This window comes from Oncorhynchus masou, chromosome 3 (assembly GCF_036934945.1).
Source record: "Oncorhynchus masou masou isolate Uvic2021 chromosome 3, UVic_Omas_1.1, whole genome shotgun sequence".
Lineage (NCBI taxonomy): Eukaryota > Metazoa > Chordata > Actinopteri > Salmoniformes > Salmonidae > Oncorhynchus > Oncorhynchus masou.
Window position 1 is genome coordinate 6,015,704 of NC_088214.1, and position 17,549 is coordinate 6,033,252.

At 44.3% G+C, this 17,549-nt stretch overlaps 1 pseudogene; it reads right to left on the reverse strand.

The window, feature by feature from the left end:
* Positions 1–17,549, reverse strand: part of LOC135509237 (sodium channel protein type 4 subunit alpha-like) — a 121,623-nt pseudogene that overhangs the window by 71,491 nt on the left and 32,583 nt on the right.

Here is a 17,549-nt window from a genome sequence, read left to right on the forward strand (position 1 = left end):
TCCCTCAGTCTCGCTCTCCCTCAGTCTCGCTCTCCCTCAGTCTCGCTCTCCCTCAGTCTCACTCTCCCTCAGTCTCACTCTCCCTCAGTCTCACTCTCCCTCAGTCTCACTCTCCCTCAGTCTCACTCTCCCTCAGTCTCACTCTCCCTCAGTCTCTCTTGCTCCCTCTCGCTCCCTCCGTCTCTCTCTCGCTCCCTCAATCTCTCTCGCTCAGTCTCTCTCTCTCTCTTGCTCCCTCAGTCTCTCTCGCTCCCTTAGTCTCCCATTTCTCTCGCTCTCTCTCAATTCAACTAATTTCAATCTCTCTCTGTCTCTGTCTCTACCTCACCCCCCCTCCCCCATCTCAAAAATAATTGTGAGAGATTAGATCTGTGTTTTTAGTTTCTGCAAACAGCATAGTACTGGCCTCTGTCTCTCTGTGTGTGAGCATCAACAAGGACTCTCTCGTAAAATATATTTATCCTCAATAAAACAACCCAGAATGAATAAAGTACAATTCAAGTTTCCAACCAGGTCAATCTTGTTCATCTCATTATCAATCACACATATATGTATTTTCCGGAAAATCCAACCTTCAAAATGTGCTCATTGCCAACAAAGGTCTATCTGAACGAAAGACTTAGACAAAGTCAAATATAATATATCACATCCGTTCCTTAAATATGGAATATTGGATAGCCAAATATAACTCTAAATTCTATTTTCTGTCGTCTTCTCAGAAGCGATTAACAAAAACACCTAATGGATAAGCTATTTGTTGAAAAACCCTGGGATTTCAGATTTACCCAGATGGGTATTTAGTTCAATATAACCCCTGGAACAGCCATGTCATGGCCAGAGTCATCCCTCCCTCCCTCCCTCTCTCCCTACCTCTCGTTGTGATATGTTTCAAAATGCTTTGGATTTAAGGGATTAAAGATAGCGTGGGCTGAGTAGCCATATTTGGTAGGTTTCAAACTACAGACTTTGATTGGGAACAGAACAGGGACCATCTAACCTGACAGAACAGGGGCCATCTAACCTGACAGAACAGGGACCATCTAACCTGACAGAACAGGGACCATCTAACCTGACAGAACAGGGACCATCTAACCTGACAGAACAGGGACCATCTAACCTGACAGAACAGGGACCATCTAACCTGACAGAACAGGGACCATCTAACCTGACAGAACAGGAACAATCTAACCTGACAGAACAGGGACCATCTAACCTGACAGAACAGGGACCATCTAACCTGACAGAACAGGAACAATCTAACCTGACAGAACAGGGACCATCTAACCTGACAGAACAGGGACAATCTAACCTGACAGAACAGGAACAATCTAACCTGACAGAACAGGGACCATCTAACCTGACAGAACAGGGACCATCTAACCTGACAGAACAGGGACCATCTAACCTGACAGAACAGGACCCATCTAACCTGACCATCTAACCTGACAGAACAGGACCCCATCTAACCTGACAGAACAGGACCCATCTAACCTGACAGAACAGGGACCATCTAACCTGACAGAACAGGGACCATCTAACCTGACAGAACAGGGACCATCTAACCTGACAGAACAGGACCCATCTAACCTGACAGAACAGGACCCATCTAACCTGACAGAACAGGACCCATCTAACCTGACAGAACAGGGACCATCTAACCTGACAGAACAGGACCCATCTAACCTGACAGAACAGGGACCATCTAACCTGACAGAACAGGGGCCATCTAACCTGACAGAACAGGGACCATCTAACCTCAGAACAGGAACAATAACCTGACAGAACAGGGACCATCTAACCTGACAGAACAGGGACCATCTGACCATCTAACCTGACAGAACAGGAACAATCTAACCTGACCATCTAACCTGAACAGGACATCTAACCTGAAGAACAGGGACCATCTAACCTGACAGAACAGGGACCATCTAACCTGACAGAACAGGGACCATCTAACCTGACAGAACAGGACCCATCTAACCTGACAGAACAGGGACCATCTAACCTGACAGAACAGGGACCATCTAACCTGACAGAACAGGGACCATCTAACCTGACAGAACAGGGACCATCTAACCTGACAGAACAGGGACCATCTAACCTGACAGAACAGGGACCAATAACCTGACAGAACAGGGACCATCTAACCTGGAACAGGAACAATAACCTGTCTAACCTGACAGAACAGGGAGTGCATGTAGTATGAGTAGGGTTTCTGCAGAAGGCGCTAGTCCTATACAGTAGTGTGAGTAGGGTTTCTGCAGAAGGCGATAGTCCTATACAGTAGTGTGAGTAGGGTTTCTGCAGAAGGCAGTAGTCCTATACAGTAGTGTGAGTAGGGTTTCTGCAGAAGGCAGTAGTCCTATACAGTAGTGTGAGTAGGGTTTCTGCAGAAGGCAGTAGTCCTATACAGTAGTGTGAGTAGGGTTTGTCTAGTTGACCTAATGGCGTTGTCATGGCGTTGGCCTGGGGGTAGGCTTATGACAGTCATAAATACCTCTTTCCCCCTTTTTCCTCTCTCTACCCTACTGATGTTACATTTGCAAACCCCTTTGGTTAACATAGAGATTCTGGGAACATCAGAAGGTGGGGGGAAATGAACTATATTCTGGTAATCCGACCAATTGAACATATGCAGTGGTACTTAATGAATTTGATGTCAGTTCGGTTGTCATCTGAGACATTCTCATCAATGATAAGATGACATAAACTCTACAGTGGAAAGTCTACACATCAGAGTTATCGGATTCACATGGAATTGTTGTTCAATTTAAATGTTTGAATATGAAATTATTCATGATGGGATGAAATGTGATTTTAGCTTCTAAAATGTGCGATTTGGGTTTTCATAAGGTAGGGCTCTGCTCAATCAGTGGCCCGCCCCTATGAAGGGACATGGGCTACAAAACTTTTCAAACACGCCCTCCTCTCCCTTCCTATATAAAGCCTTGACGACAATATCACCTCCTGTTCCGAGGATGTGAGGACAACGGTCCGATGTCAGAATGGTTCAGATAATAACTACAGAACGAAGTAAACATCAACGTGAGCTTTGGTTGCGAATGGTATGAACATTGAACTCTTATTCACTACAGAAGTGATACCTCCTAGCCGTTGCGTGAGCAACAGCAGATGCAAACGAGGGTTGGGAAGGAACAGACAGAGTTTCCCGTCTATCACACAACGACGTTACTACATCGTATCCAATTGACCACCAGAGACAATCTTCAAAGGACTCGGTTGGGCAACATGGCCTTCCATCTACCACCAACCTGCCGAAGCGCAGCTCAGAGTGAATATTTATTGCATTTTTCTTTTCCAAATGGGCGGTAATTTAGAATGCATAAGATCCTGTATTTACGATAGCACAGCTTCTTCCCTTTGTTCCTCAGTCTTCCCGCTCCTTCACTATACCCAGCCCCTTTTCTTTTGTGTAACAAGCTGTCATATCTGTTCCGCCCTCTAGGGACGTTTTCCTTTATGACGTAATTTGTAATCAAGTTATGATTAATTATGTGTATGTGTAATTCTGTGTGATTATTTAGGTATTTAGTAAATAAATAATTAAACCCAAATTTGTATTGCTGATTCAACTTGTTAGCCAGGGTTTGTGCAGATAACCAAGAATTTACAACTTTCAGATGAGACTGAATTAAGGTGACGATTAATATTGACTGCTTTTGATGTAAAATATTACTAGGTGTTTAAGAGTTTATTCGGAAGACAACAGCTCTATAAATATGATTTCGTGGTGCCCCGACTCTCTAGTTAATTATATTTACATGATTAGCTCAATCAGGTGATATTAATTGCGGAGAAATTATTTTATAGAATAGCATGTCATATCACTGAATCCGGCATAGCCAAAGACACGACAGCGTCATTGATCTTTTAAAATTATTACATTGTAAAAGGATACACCCTCCAACCCCAGTTCCTCCCCCTGCCCCAGCTGGGAGGGCAGGCAGGGTAGGCTGCTCAACAGTCCACACTTAGAAGGTTGTACCCATAAAAGAGCTAGTGATTTATCACGACGTAATCTTCTGTTCAACAGCCCCTGACAAAACAGGGCTGCTAGGGGCCATGATATGATAGGTGCTATAACCTGACATGCTAGGGGTCCTGATATGATAGGTGCTATAATCTGACATGCTAGGGGTCCTGACATGCTAGGGGCTATAATCTGACATGCTAGGGGTCCTGACATGCTAGGGGCTATAATCTGACATGCTAGGGGCTATAATCTGACATGCTAGGGGCTATAACCTGACATGCTAGGGGCTATAATCTGACATGCTAGGGGCTATAACCTGACATGCTAGGGGCTATAATCTGACATGCATATAACCTGACATGCTAGGGGCTATAATCTGACATGCTTAGGGGCTATAACCTGACATGCTAGGGGCTATAATCTGACATGCTAGGGGCTATAACCTGACATGCTAGGGGCTATAATCTGACATGCTAGGGGCTATAACCTGACATGCTAGGGGCTATAATCTGACATGCTAGGGGCTATAATCTGACATGCTAGGGGCTATAACCTGACATGCTAGGGGCTATAATCTGACATGCTAGGGGCTATAATCTGACATGCTAGGGGCTATAATCTGACATGCTAGGGGCTATAACCTGACATGCTAGGGGCTATAATCTGACATGCTAGGGGCTATAACCTGACATGCTAGGACATGCTATAATCTGACATGCTAGGTCCTGACATGCTAGGGGCTATAATCTGACATGCTAGGGGCTATAATACATGCTAGGGGCTATAACCTGACATGCTAGGGGCTATAATCACATGCTAGGGGCTATAACCTGACATGCACTAAACAGACATGCTAGGGGCTATAACCTGACATGCTAGGGGCTATAACCTGACATGCTACTATTCACATGCAGATGTTAACCTGACATGCTAGGGGCTATAACCTGACATGCTAGGGGCTATAATACATGCTAGGGGCTATAACCTGACATGCTAGGGGCTATAACCTGACATGCTAGGGGCTATAACCTGACATGCTAGGGGCTATAACCTGACATGCTACTATAACCTGACATTAGGGGCTATAACCTGACATGCTAGGGGCTATAATCTGACTTAAACCTGACATGCTAGGGGCTATAATCTGATGCTAGGGGCTAAACCTGACATGCTAGGGGCTATAATCTGACATGCTTATAACCTGACATGCTAGGGGCTAAACCTGACATGCTAGGGGCTAATGACATGCTAGGGGCTATAACCTGACATGCTAGGGGCTATAACCTGACATGCTAAATGGCTATAACCTGACATGCTAGGGGCTATAATCTGACATGCTAGGGGCTATAACCTGACATGCTAGGGGCTATAATCTGACATGCTAGGGGCTATAACCTGACATGCTAGGGGCTATAATCTGACATGCTAGGGGCTATAACCTGACATGCTAGGGGCTATAATCTGACATGCTAGGGGCTTAATCTGACATGCTAGGGGCTATAACCTGACATGCTAGGGGCTATAATCTGACATGCTAGGGGCTATAACCTGACATGCTAGGGGCTATAATCTGACATGCTAGGAGCTATAATCTGACATGCTAGGGGCTATAACCTGACATGCTAGGAGCTATAATCTGACATGCTAGGGCTAGAGGTTATACCCTGACACGCTAGGGGCTATAACCTGACATGCTTGGGGCTATACCCTGGCTATACCCCTAGGTACTATACCCTGACATGCTAGGGGCTATACCCTGGCTATACCCCTAGGTGCTATACCCTGACATGCTAGGGGCTAGGGGCTAAGGCTATACCCTGACACTATGCATTTGAATATGGCTTGGGAGGAGCTCGAGCTTTGTCCTGTCTGGACTAGTGTAGTACATATAATTGTTTGCTGCCCATCACGCTTTACCCTCACTAACAGTCCACTATGCTTTACCCTCACTAACAGTCCACTATTCACAAGCAGATGTTATGTAGAAGAACAACATTATGCAATAGCCAGTACAGCAGCTGACTTACCCTGCATCTTGTCCATATCCACAAATTAAGGCATCCTTTGCTCCTTCAACTTTGTAGAAATTATCTGAAAAGCAGATTAGGAACATGATTTATACACAATACATACAACTCAGGTAATAAAACAATACATTATTGAGGCCTGCTTTAAATGGTCCAACCGATTGAGAGTTCCTGAGCTGGTCGTACCAGCGGCCAGTAACCTAACAGTCATTTTATTTTAATTTACCCTTTATTTAACTAAGCAAGTCAGTTAAGAAAAAACAATCTTATTTACAGTGGGTTCACTGCCTTATTCAGGGGAAGAATGATAGATTTTTACCATGTCAGCACGGGGATTTTGAACTAGCAGCCTTTTGAGTTACTGGCCCAAGGCTCCAACCACTAGGCTAGCTGCCGCCCCAGTAATACACACTACGGCTTTGACCCATCATCACTGTGCACCCGCCCGCCTACCTTATACATGCCATTAAGCAGACGATTTGATCTAAAGCAACTTACAGTCTAAGAGTGTTGGGTTAAATGCAGAAGACATATGACTCCGGGAATTGAACCCACAATTCGGACTTTGCAAGCACCATCCTCTACCAACTGACCAATTACAGTCCTGAGTGTAATTTTATATCGCAGCATACCAATTCATACTTAGTGTGTCATATCCCTTGCACTCGTATTGGCCTTAACAAAGGCTTCCAAACTGGCCATGGCTATGGCGCAGAACAGACCGAAAGGACATGACCCCCCCAAAACAACCTTCATTGGTGACGAAGTCGTTCATGGAGCTCCAGGTCCTGTTGTTGCAGGTGAAGGTGTCGTTGACGTTGTATGAGGAGTTGACGCAGTGTGCCGCGCTACGGACGCACTTCTGCCGCAGGATGCCCATGAAGAGCTGCAGGCCGATGAGGGCGAACACACTCAGGCAGAACACAGTCAGGATCATCACGTCCGCAAGCTTCTTCACTGACTGGATCAGAGCACCAACGATGGTCTTCAGGCCTGAGGGAGACACACAATAGATCATACAATGTCCCCGATAAACTTGACAGTTAAACAGTGTCCCTACCATGGTCTTCAGGCCTGAGGGAGACACACATTAGATCATACAATGTCCCCGATAAACTTGACAGTTAAACAGTGTCCCTACCATGGTCTTCAGGCCTAAGGGAGACACACAATAGATTATACAATGTCCCCGATAAACTTGACAGTTAAACAGTGTCCCTACCATGGTCTTCAGGCCTGAGGAGACACACAATAGATTATACAATGTCCCCGATAAACTTGACAGTTAAACAGTGTCCCTACCATGGTCTTCAGGCCTGAGGGAGACACACAATAGATTATACAATGTCCCCGATAAACTTGACAGTTAAACAGTGTCCCTACCATGGTCTTCAGGCCTGAGGGAGACACACAATAGATTATACAATGTCCCCGATAAACTTGACAGTTAAACAGTGTCCCTACCATGGTCTTCAGGCCTGAAGGAGACACACAATAGATTATACAATGTCCCCGATAAACTTGACAGTTAAACAGTGTCCCTACCATGTCTTCAGGCCTGAGGGAGACACACAATAGATTATACAATGTCCCCGATAAACTTGACAGTTAAACAGTGTCCCTACCATGGTCTTCAGGCCTGAAGGAGACACACAATAGATTATACAATGTCCCCGATAAACTTGACAGTTAAACAGTGTCCCTACCATGGTCTTCAGGCCTGAGGGAGACACACAATAGATTATACAATGTCCCCGATAAACTTGACAGTTAAACAGTGTCCCTACCATGGTCTTCAGGCCTGAGGGAGACACACAATAGATTATACAATGTCCCCGATAAACTTGACAGTTAAACAGTGTCCCTACCATGGTCTTCAGGCCTGAGGGAGACAGAGATGGGTTAGACATGGGCCCCAATATTGTCTTAGATTTCCAGTAGACAAGAGATGAGTTAGAGATTGTCCTGCAAGGCTTCACACCTATCAGCTAGTCTTACAGTGCCTATCAGCTAGTCTTACAGTGCCTATCAGCTAGTCTTACAGTGCCTATCAGCTAGTCTTACAGTGCCTATCAGCTAGTCTTACAGTGCCTATCAGCTATCTTCCCTATCAGCTAGTCTTACAGTGCCTATCAGCTAGTCTTACAGTGCCTATCAGCTAGTCTTACAGTGCCTATCAGCTAGTCTTACAGTGCCTATCAGCTAGTCTTACAGTGCCTATCAGCTAGTCTTACAGTGCCTATCAGCTAATGCCTATCAGCTAGTCTTACAGTACCTATCAGCTAGTCTTACAGTACCTATCAGCTAGTCTTACAGTACCTATCAGCTAGTCTTACAGTACCTATCAGCTAGTCTTACAGTACCTATCAGCTAGTCTTACAGTACCTATCAGCTAGTCTTACAGTGCAATGTCCTGCAAGGCTTCACACCTATCAGCTAGTCTTACAGTGCAATGTCCTGCAAGGCTTCACACCTATCAGCTAGTCTTACAGTACAATGTCCTGCAAGGCTTCACACCTATCAGCTAGTCTTACAGTGCAATGTCCTGCAAGGCTCCACACCTATCAGCTAGTCTTACAGTGCAATGTCCTGCAAGGCTTCACACCTATCAGCTAGTCTTACAGTGCAATGTCCTGCAAGGCTTCACACCTATCAGCTAGTCTTACAGTGCAATGTCCTGCAAGGCTTCACACCTATCAGCTAGTCTTACAGTGCAATGTCCTGCAAGGCTCCACACCTATCAGCTAGCCTTACAGTACAATGTCCTGCAAGGCTTCACACCTATCAGCTAGTCTTACAGTACAATGTCCTGCAAGGCTCCACACCTATCAGCTAGTCTTACAGTACAATGTCCTGCAAGGCTTCACACTATCAGCTAGTCTTACAGTGCAATGTCCTGCAAGGCTCCACACCTATCAGCTAGTCTTACAGTGCAATGTCCTGCAAGGCTTCACACCTATCAGCTAGTCTTACAGTGCAATGTCCTGCAAGGCTTCACACCTATCAGCTAGTCTTACAGTGCAATGTCCTGCAAGGCTTCACACCTATCAGCTAGTCTTACAGTGCAATGTCCTGCAAGGCTTCACACCTATCAGCTAGCCTTACAGTACAATGTCCTGCAAGGCTTCACACCTATCAGCTAGTCTTACAGTACAATGTCCTGCAAGGCTTCACACCTATCAGCTAGTCTTACAGTACAATGTCCTGCAAGGCTCCACACCTATCAGCTAGTCTTACAGTGCAATGTCCTGCAAGGCTTCACACCTATCAGCTAGTCTTACAGTACAATGTCCTGCAAGGCTTCACACCTATCAGCTAGTCTTACAGTGCAATGTCCTGCAAGGCTTCACACCTATCAGCTAGTCTTACAGTGCAATGTCCTGCAAGGCTCCACACCTATCAGCTAGTCTTACAGTGCAATGTCCTGCAAGGCTTCACACCTATCAGTTAGCCTTACAGTGCCTATCAGCTAGCATTACAGTACAATGTCCTGCAATGCTTCACACCTATCAGCTAGTCTTACAGTGCAATGTCCTGCAAGGCTTCACACCTATCAGTTAGCCTTACAGTGCCTATCAGCTAGCCTTACAGTGCCTATCGCTAGTCTTACAGTGCCTATCAGCTAGCCTTACAGTGCCTATCAGCTAGCCTTACAGTGCAATGTACTTCAAGGCTTCACACCTATCAGCTAGTCTTACAGTGCAATGTCCTGCAAGGCTTCACACCTATCAGCTAGCATTACAGTGCAATGTCCTGCAATGCTTCACACCTATCAGCTAGTCTTACAGTGCAATGTCCTGCAAGGCTTCACACCTATCAGCTAGCCTTACAGTGCAATGTCCTGCAAGGCTTCACACCTATCAGCTAGCATTACAGTGCAATGTCCTGCAAGGCTTCACACCTATCAGCTAGTCTTACAGTGCAATGTCCTGCAAGGCTTCACACCTATCAGCTAGCCTTACAGTGCCTATCAGCTAGCCTTACAGTGCAATGTCCTGCAAGGCTTCACACCTATCAGCTAGCATTACAGTGCAATGTCCTGCAAGGCTTCACACCTATCAGCTAGTCTTACAGTACCTATCAGCTAGTCTTACAGTGCAATGTCCTGCAAGGCTTCACACCTATCAGCTAGCATTACAGTGCAATGTCCTGCAAGGCTTCACACCTATCAGCTAGCATTACAGTACCTATCAGCTAGTCTTACAGTGCAATGTCCTGCAAGGCTTCACACCTATCAGCTAGTCTTACAGTGCAATGTCCTGCAAGGCTTCACACCTATCAGCTAGTCTTACAGTGCAATGTCCTGCAAGGCTTCACACCTATCAGCTAGTCTTACAGTGCAATGTCCTGCAAGGCTTCACACCTATCAGCTAGTCTTACAGTGCAATGTCCTGCAAGGCTTCACACCTATCAGCTAGCCTTACAGTACAATGTCCTGCAAGGCTTCACACCTATCAGCTAGTCTTACAGTACCTATCAGCTAGCCTTACAGTGCAATGTCCTGCAAGGCTTCACACCTATCAGCTAGTCTTACAGTACCTATCAGCTAGTCTTACAGTGCAATGTCCTGCAAGGCTTCACACCTATCAGCTAGTCTTACAGTACCTATCAGCTAGTCTTACAGTGCAATGTCCTGCAAGGCTTCACACCTATCAGCTAGTCTTACAGTGCAATGTCCTGCAAGGCTTCACACCTATCAGCTAGTCTTACAGTGCAATGTCCTGCAAGGCTTCACACCTATCAGCTAGTCTTACAGTGCAATGTCCTGCAAGGCTTCACACCTATCAGCTAGTCTTACAGTGCAATGTCCTGCAAGGCTTCACACCTATCAGCTAGCATTACAGTGCAATGTCCTGCAAGGCTTCACACCTATCAGCTAGTCTTACAGTGCAATGTCCTTTAAGGCTTCACACCTATCAGCTAGCATTACAGTGCAATGTCCTGCAAGGCTTCACACCTATCAGCTAGTCTTACAGTGCAATGTCCTGCAAGGCTTCACACCTATCAGCTAGTCTTACAGTACAATGTCCTGCAAGGCTTCACACCTATCAGCTAGTCTTACAGTGCAATGTCCTGCAAGGCTTCACACCTATCAGCTAGCATTACAGTGCAATGTCCTGCAAGGCTTCACACCTATCAGCTAGTCTTACAGTGCAATGTCCTGCAAGGCTTCACACCTATCAGCTAGTCTTACAGTACAATGTCCTGCAAGGCTTCACACCTATCAGCTAGTCTTACAGTACCTATCAGCTAGTCTTACAGTGCAATGTCCTGCAAGGCTTCACACCTATCAGCTAGTCTTACAGTGCAATGTCCTGCAAGGCTTCACACCTATCAGCTAGTCTTACAGTACAATGTCCTGCAAGGCTTCACACCTATCAGCTAGCCTTACAGTACAATGTCCTGCAAGGCTTCACACCTATCAGCTAGCCTTACAGTACAATGTCCCCAGACAGAACAGAAGAAAATAGTTTCTCTCACCTGGAATGACAGAGATGGTTTTCAGCGCTCGGAGGACCCTGAATGTTCTCAATGCAGACACGTTTCCCAGATCCACAAACTCCGTGAGATATCTGCAACATGATGAAAGACATGAGGACAATGCTGTCCCACAAACGCAGCACCGGCTGGATAAACAGATATCAGACTGATTCAGAGTGGACAGAACGGGGGTTTTAAAGACAGAAGAGTAATGGACACGTGCAGCACTAAGGGTATAAATCAATCTACAAAGAGAGAGAATTTTAACAGGGCATTGCCCTTCAATGATCGCTGTGACTTGATCAAGAAACTCATCTCTACTCAGTTGGCTTGTAGGTGGTCAACTACAGTACAACAAATAAACAAAAAAACACTTCAGGAGTCCTAGGATAAGAAATGTTTTAGGTATTATCAAGTCCCTCAGTTGAACACCTGATTCCCTTCTTGTTCCAGCAGGGCTGACCCACGTTTGGGTACATTTTCCTTCTACAGTACAAGACACTTTGCGTCAATATGATGATGGTGATGATGATGGTGATGATGATAGTGATGATGATGGTGATTATAATAATGCTAATGGTGACGTTAATGATGATGGTAGTGATGATGATGGTGATGATGATGATAATAGTGGTGATGATGGTGACAGTGATGATAATAGTGGTGATGATGATAGTGATGGTAGAGATGGGGATGATGATGATAGTGATGATGATGATAGTGATGATGATGATGGTAGTGATGATGGTGATGATGATGTGATGTTGGTAGTGATGATGGTGATGGTAGTGATGATGGTGATGGTAGTGATGATGATGATAATGATGGTGATGATGATGGTAACGATGATGGTGATGATGATAGTGATGATGATGATAGTGATGATGATGATGGTAGTGATGATGGTGATGATGATGGTTATGATGTTGGTAGTGATGATGGTGATGGTAGTGATGATGGTGATGGTAGTGATGATGGTGATAATGATGGTGATGATGATGGTAACGATGATGGTGATGATGGTAGTGATGATGGTGATGGTAGTGATGATGGTGATGGTAGTGACGATGGTGGTGATGATGGTGATGGTAGTGATGATGGTGATGGTAGTGATGATGGTGATGGTCGTGATGATGGTGATGGTAGTGATGATGGTGGTGATGATGGTGATGGCGATGATGGTAGTGATGATGGTAGTGATGATGGTGATGATGATGGTGATGATGTTGGTAGTGATGATGGTGATGGTAGTGATGATGGTGATGTTAGTGATGATGGTGATAATGATGGTGATGATGATGGTAACGATGATGGTGATGATGATGGTGGTGATTATAATAATGCTAATGGTGACGTTAATGATGATGGTAGTGATGATGATGGTGATGATGATGGTGGTGATTATAATAATGCTAATGGTGACGTTAATGATGATGGTAGTGATGATGATGGTGATGATGATGATAATAGTGGTGATGATGGTGACAGTGATGATAATAGTGGTGATGATGATGGTTAAGATGTTGGTAGTGATGATGGTGATGGTAGTGATGATGGTGATGATGGGAGTGATGATGGTGATGGTGATGATGATGGTAGTGATGATGGTGATGGTAGTGATGATGGTGATGGCGATGATGGTAGTGATGATGGTAGTGATGATGGTGATGATGATGGTGATGATGTTGGTAGTGATGATGGTGATGGTAGTGATGATGGTGATGGTAGTGATGATGGTGATAATGATGGTGATGATGATGGTAACGATGATGGTGATGATGGTAGTGATGATGGTGATGGTAGTGATGATGGTGATGGTAGTGGTGATGGTAGTGATGATGGTGATAATGATGGTAACGATGATGGTGATGATGATGATGATGATGGTAGTGATGATGATGATGATGGTAGTGATGATGGTGATAATGATGGTAACGATGATGGTGATGATGATGGTAGTGATGATGATGATGGTAGTGATGATGGTGATGATGGTGATGATGATGATGGCGATGATGGTGATGGTGATGATGATGGTAGTGATGATGGTGATGGTAGTGATGATGGTGATAATGATGGTAACGATGATGGTGATGATGATGATGATGGTAGTGATGATGGTAGTGATGTTGGTAGTGATGATGGTGATGATGATGATGGTGATGAAGGATGATGATGGCGATGATGGTGATGATGGGAGTGATGATGGGAGTGATGATGGTGATGGTGATGATGGTAGTGATGATGATGATGTCTAAGGACCATATTTTCTCATTATTGTTACCTGTGTAATTTTTCCTTCCTGTTTATTTATTGTAAGTGGTGAGGAACAGGTGCATCACTGTAACTGAGCATCATTTAGAGAGCTGAGGCTTAGTGAACATGGCCCGAGCTGTGTCCTCTCTCTCTGTCTCTCTCCTATATATAGCCTAAAGCCCTAAACGCTTGAGCAGCCTTATGGTGTTCTGTCCTGGTCCAGTGTACTAAAACAGTTGTTTCATTACCCAAGCAGGTCCTAACATATTCAGGATGTATAAACTATGGAGGAGGAGTCAGATGTAATCTCACAACCTTGTTATTGTCATATCAATGCAACCTTATGTGTGTATCATGTGATGGGATGTGATATTGCGTGTGGGGATAAAGGTGCTTAAAACTCCTATAGTAATGGTGCCTTGGCACTGTTGCCGTTAGAGACTCTCTCTGGATCTCTCAGCTCTCCAGAGTCCTGTTTCCTCCAACTCTCTCGCTTTCTCTCTCTCTCTCTCTCTCTCTCTCCCTCTCTCTCTCTCTTTCTCTCTCTCTCTCTCTCCTCACTAGCTGTTTCCTCTAAAGCTGTATCCTCTATAGCTGTATCCTCTCTAGCTGTATCCTCTCTAGCTGTATCCTCTATAGCTGTATCCTCTCCAGCTGTATCCTCTCCAGCTGTATCCTCTCCAGCTGTATCCTCTCCAGCTGTATCCTCTATAGTTGTATCCTCTATAGCTGTATCCTCTATAGCTGTATCCTCTCAAGCTGTATCCTCTCTAGCTGTATCCTCTCTAGCTGTATCCTCTATAGCTGTTTCCTCTCTAGCTGTTTCCTCTACAGCTGTATCCTCTATAGCTGTATTCTCCCAAGCTGTTTCCCCTCTCGCTGTATCCTCTATAGCTGTATCCCCTTAGCTGTATCCTCTATAGCTGTATCCTCTCCAGCTGTATCCTCTATAGCTGTATCCTCTATAGCTGTATCCTCTCCAGCTGTATCCTCTATAGCTGTTTCCTCTCCAGCTGTTTCCTCTCCAGCTGTATCCTCTATAGCTGTATCCTCTCTAGCTGTATCCTCTACAGCTGTATCCTCTATAGCTGTATCCTCTCCAGCTGTATCCTCTATAGCTGTATCCTCTATAGCTGTATCCTCTATAGCTATATCCTCTCAAGCTGTATCCTCTCTAGCTGTATCCTCTATTGCTGTATCCTCTATAGCTGTATCCTCTATAGCTGTATCCTCTATAGCTGTATCCTCTATAGCTGTATCCTCTATAGCTATATCCTCTCAAGCTGTATCCTCTCTAGCTGTATCCTCTATAGCTGTATCCTCTACAGCTGTATCCTCTATTGCTGTATCCTCTACAGCTGTATCCTCTATAGATGTATCCTCTATAGCTGTATCACCACGGATGGGTTTCTAGACCATCCTCCCTCCATTATCCTCTCTGACATTGTTTAGTTCACTCTCAGAAGCCCATTCACAATGCAACCCTTTAAGTACCCGGTAAGTCCCAAAGTCAAGTGATGTTTTCATTTTAAATAATGAATATTAAATCCACATTTCATTCACCTAAATGACATCTATGTCTCTCTCTCTCTCTCTCTCTCTTTTTGGGATGTATCAAAAGCCCCTGGATGGCAAATGCCTAGCAATTGAACAGGACGTGGCTAGGGGTGAAGGAGTAGAAATACCAGACCAAAGGAGTGGTACTCACGCCATAGAGATTACACTAAAATCTAGCCAGTTCCATGGGTCTCTCAGGAAGGTGAACGGCCCGACACAGAATCCTCTCGCAAATATCTTTATCATGGACTCAAAGGTGTAGATACCGGTGAACGTGTACCTGTAAAATATAATTGAGTGGATTCAAATCGACACAGTATTAGGCAATAGCACTGGATGGAATGAAGAGGGATCATTCGTTAAGGTATAAAATAATAGTGTTTCAACTCATTTAGCATGCTCTCAATCAACCCGTTGAAAGTCAATATAAATTCCAAAATAGCAGAATGTAAAAAATATGGTGTATACAAGCAAGGTATTGTTAGCTAGCAAGGGTGAGTGTGTGTCATGTCATGCATTCCCAGAATACTTTGTTTCAGAGGCTAGTTTTACCTTAGGTATAAACATTCAGCGACGGAATTGGAGGTTTAGCATTCATCACATTCCAATTTGTAAAAGATATTTTAATAAAGCAAAAACCTGATTGAAAAGCGTTGGTGGCGAAGTGTGGGGCATTATACACCAACGCCAAGTATTCATTCTCATGTGACATTCCAAGTGCAGTGAGTGAGCCGACCATATCACATGCTTGATGTAGGCTACTTACATTTGAAATACAGTAAGTCGCCGATCAGAAATCACACACTGTTACTGTAGCAACACACCGTGGCAACGCTCAATATTGGGACAAAAAAAATAAAAAATAGGGGAGGGGGGGGGACAGAGGGAGTTCCTATCACAGGGGAAACAGTGTATTCACCATCAAAATAAGTGTACTAAGGAGGGAGGAAGTGTAGACGTTTTACTCACTCCAGGTACTTGGTCCAAGGGGCAGGGTCCGACATGGCCATGAAGCAACAGTTGGTCAGAATAGTACACATAATGAACAAGCTGAATAATGTGAAGAAAAAGGTTAAAGTAAATTCACATATGTTTGTCAAAATGTATCACATACTGTACTTACCACACCTTCGCTCTAAATTAAGTTACTCCATTTATTTTTATTTATTTTTTTTGCGTGAAAATGTTTTTATTAGTGATGTAATTCAGGGAACTAGACATCCTTTCAATGGAAAATAATCCTTTGAAATATGACCATGAGGTTAATAAACTGACTAAGTTTGTCCTTGTTAGCAAGGTCCTCCTCACGACGACCCTGTTCATTTTATATACAGTAAATGCTTGTATGACAGCTTGTTCCGGCTCCCATGACCAGTTGGGTTGTTGTTAAGGTAGTTCATACATCATAGCTTGAGACTGGTATGTGTTTTCTCCACATCTCTAATACTGGGCGTACCCTATACCACTTTGGAAAAAAAATCCTAAAATCTGAGCTGAGCCTCTCACATTAAAACAATCGTCTTTCCTGTAGTTGTTTTGTGTTGCCAGTAAATTATGTGACATCAGAATGGTGTCACATCACATCAGAATGGTGTCACATCACATCAGAATGGTATCACATCACATCAGAATGGTGTCACATCACATCAGAATGGTGTCACATCACATCAGAATGGTGTCACATCACATCAGAATGGTGTCACATCACATCAGAATGGTGTCACATCACATCAGAATGATGTCACATCACATCAGAATGGTGTCACATCACATCAGAATGGTGTCACATCACATCAGAATGGTGTAACATCACATCAGAATGATGTCACATCACATCAGAATGGTGTCACATCACATCAGAATGGTGTCACATCACATCAGCATGGTGTCACATCACATCAGAATGGTGTCACATCACATCAGCATGGTGTCACATCACATCAGAATGGTGTCACATCACATCAGAATGGTGTCACATCACATCATCATGGTGTCACATCACATCAGAATGATGTCACATCACATCAGAATGGTGTCACATCACATCAGAATGGTGTCACATCACATCAGAATGGTGTCACATCACATCAGAATGGTGTCACATCACATCAGAATGGTGTCACATCACATCAGAATGGTGTCACATCAGAATGGTGTCACATCACATCAGAATGGTGTCACATCACATCAGAATGGTGTCACATCAGAATGGTGTCACATCACATCAGAATGGT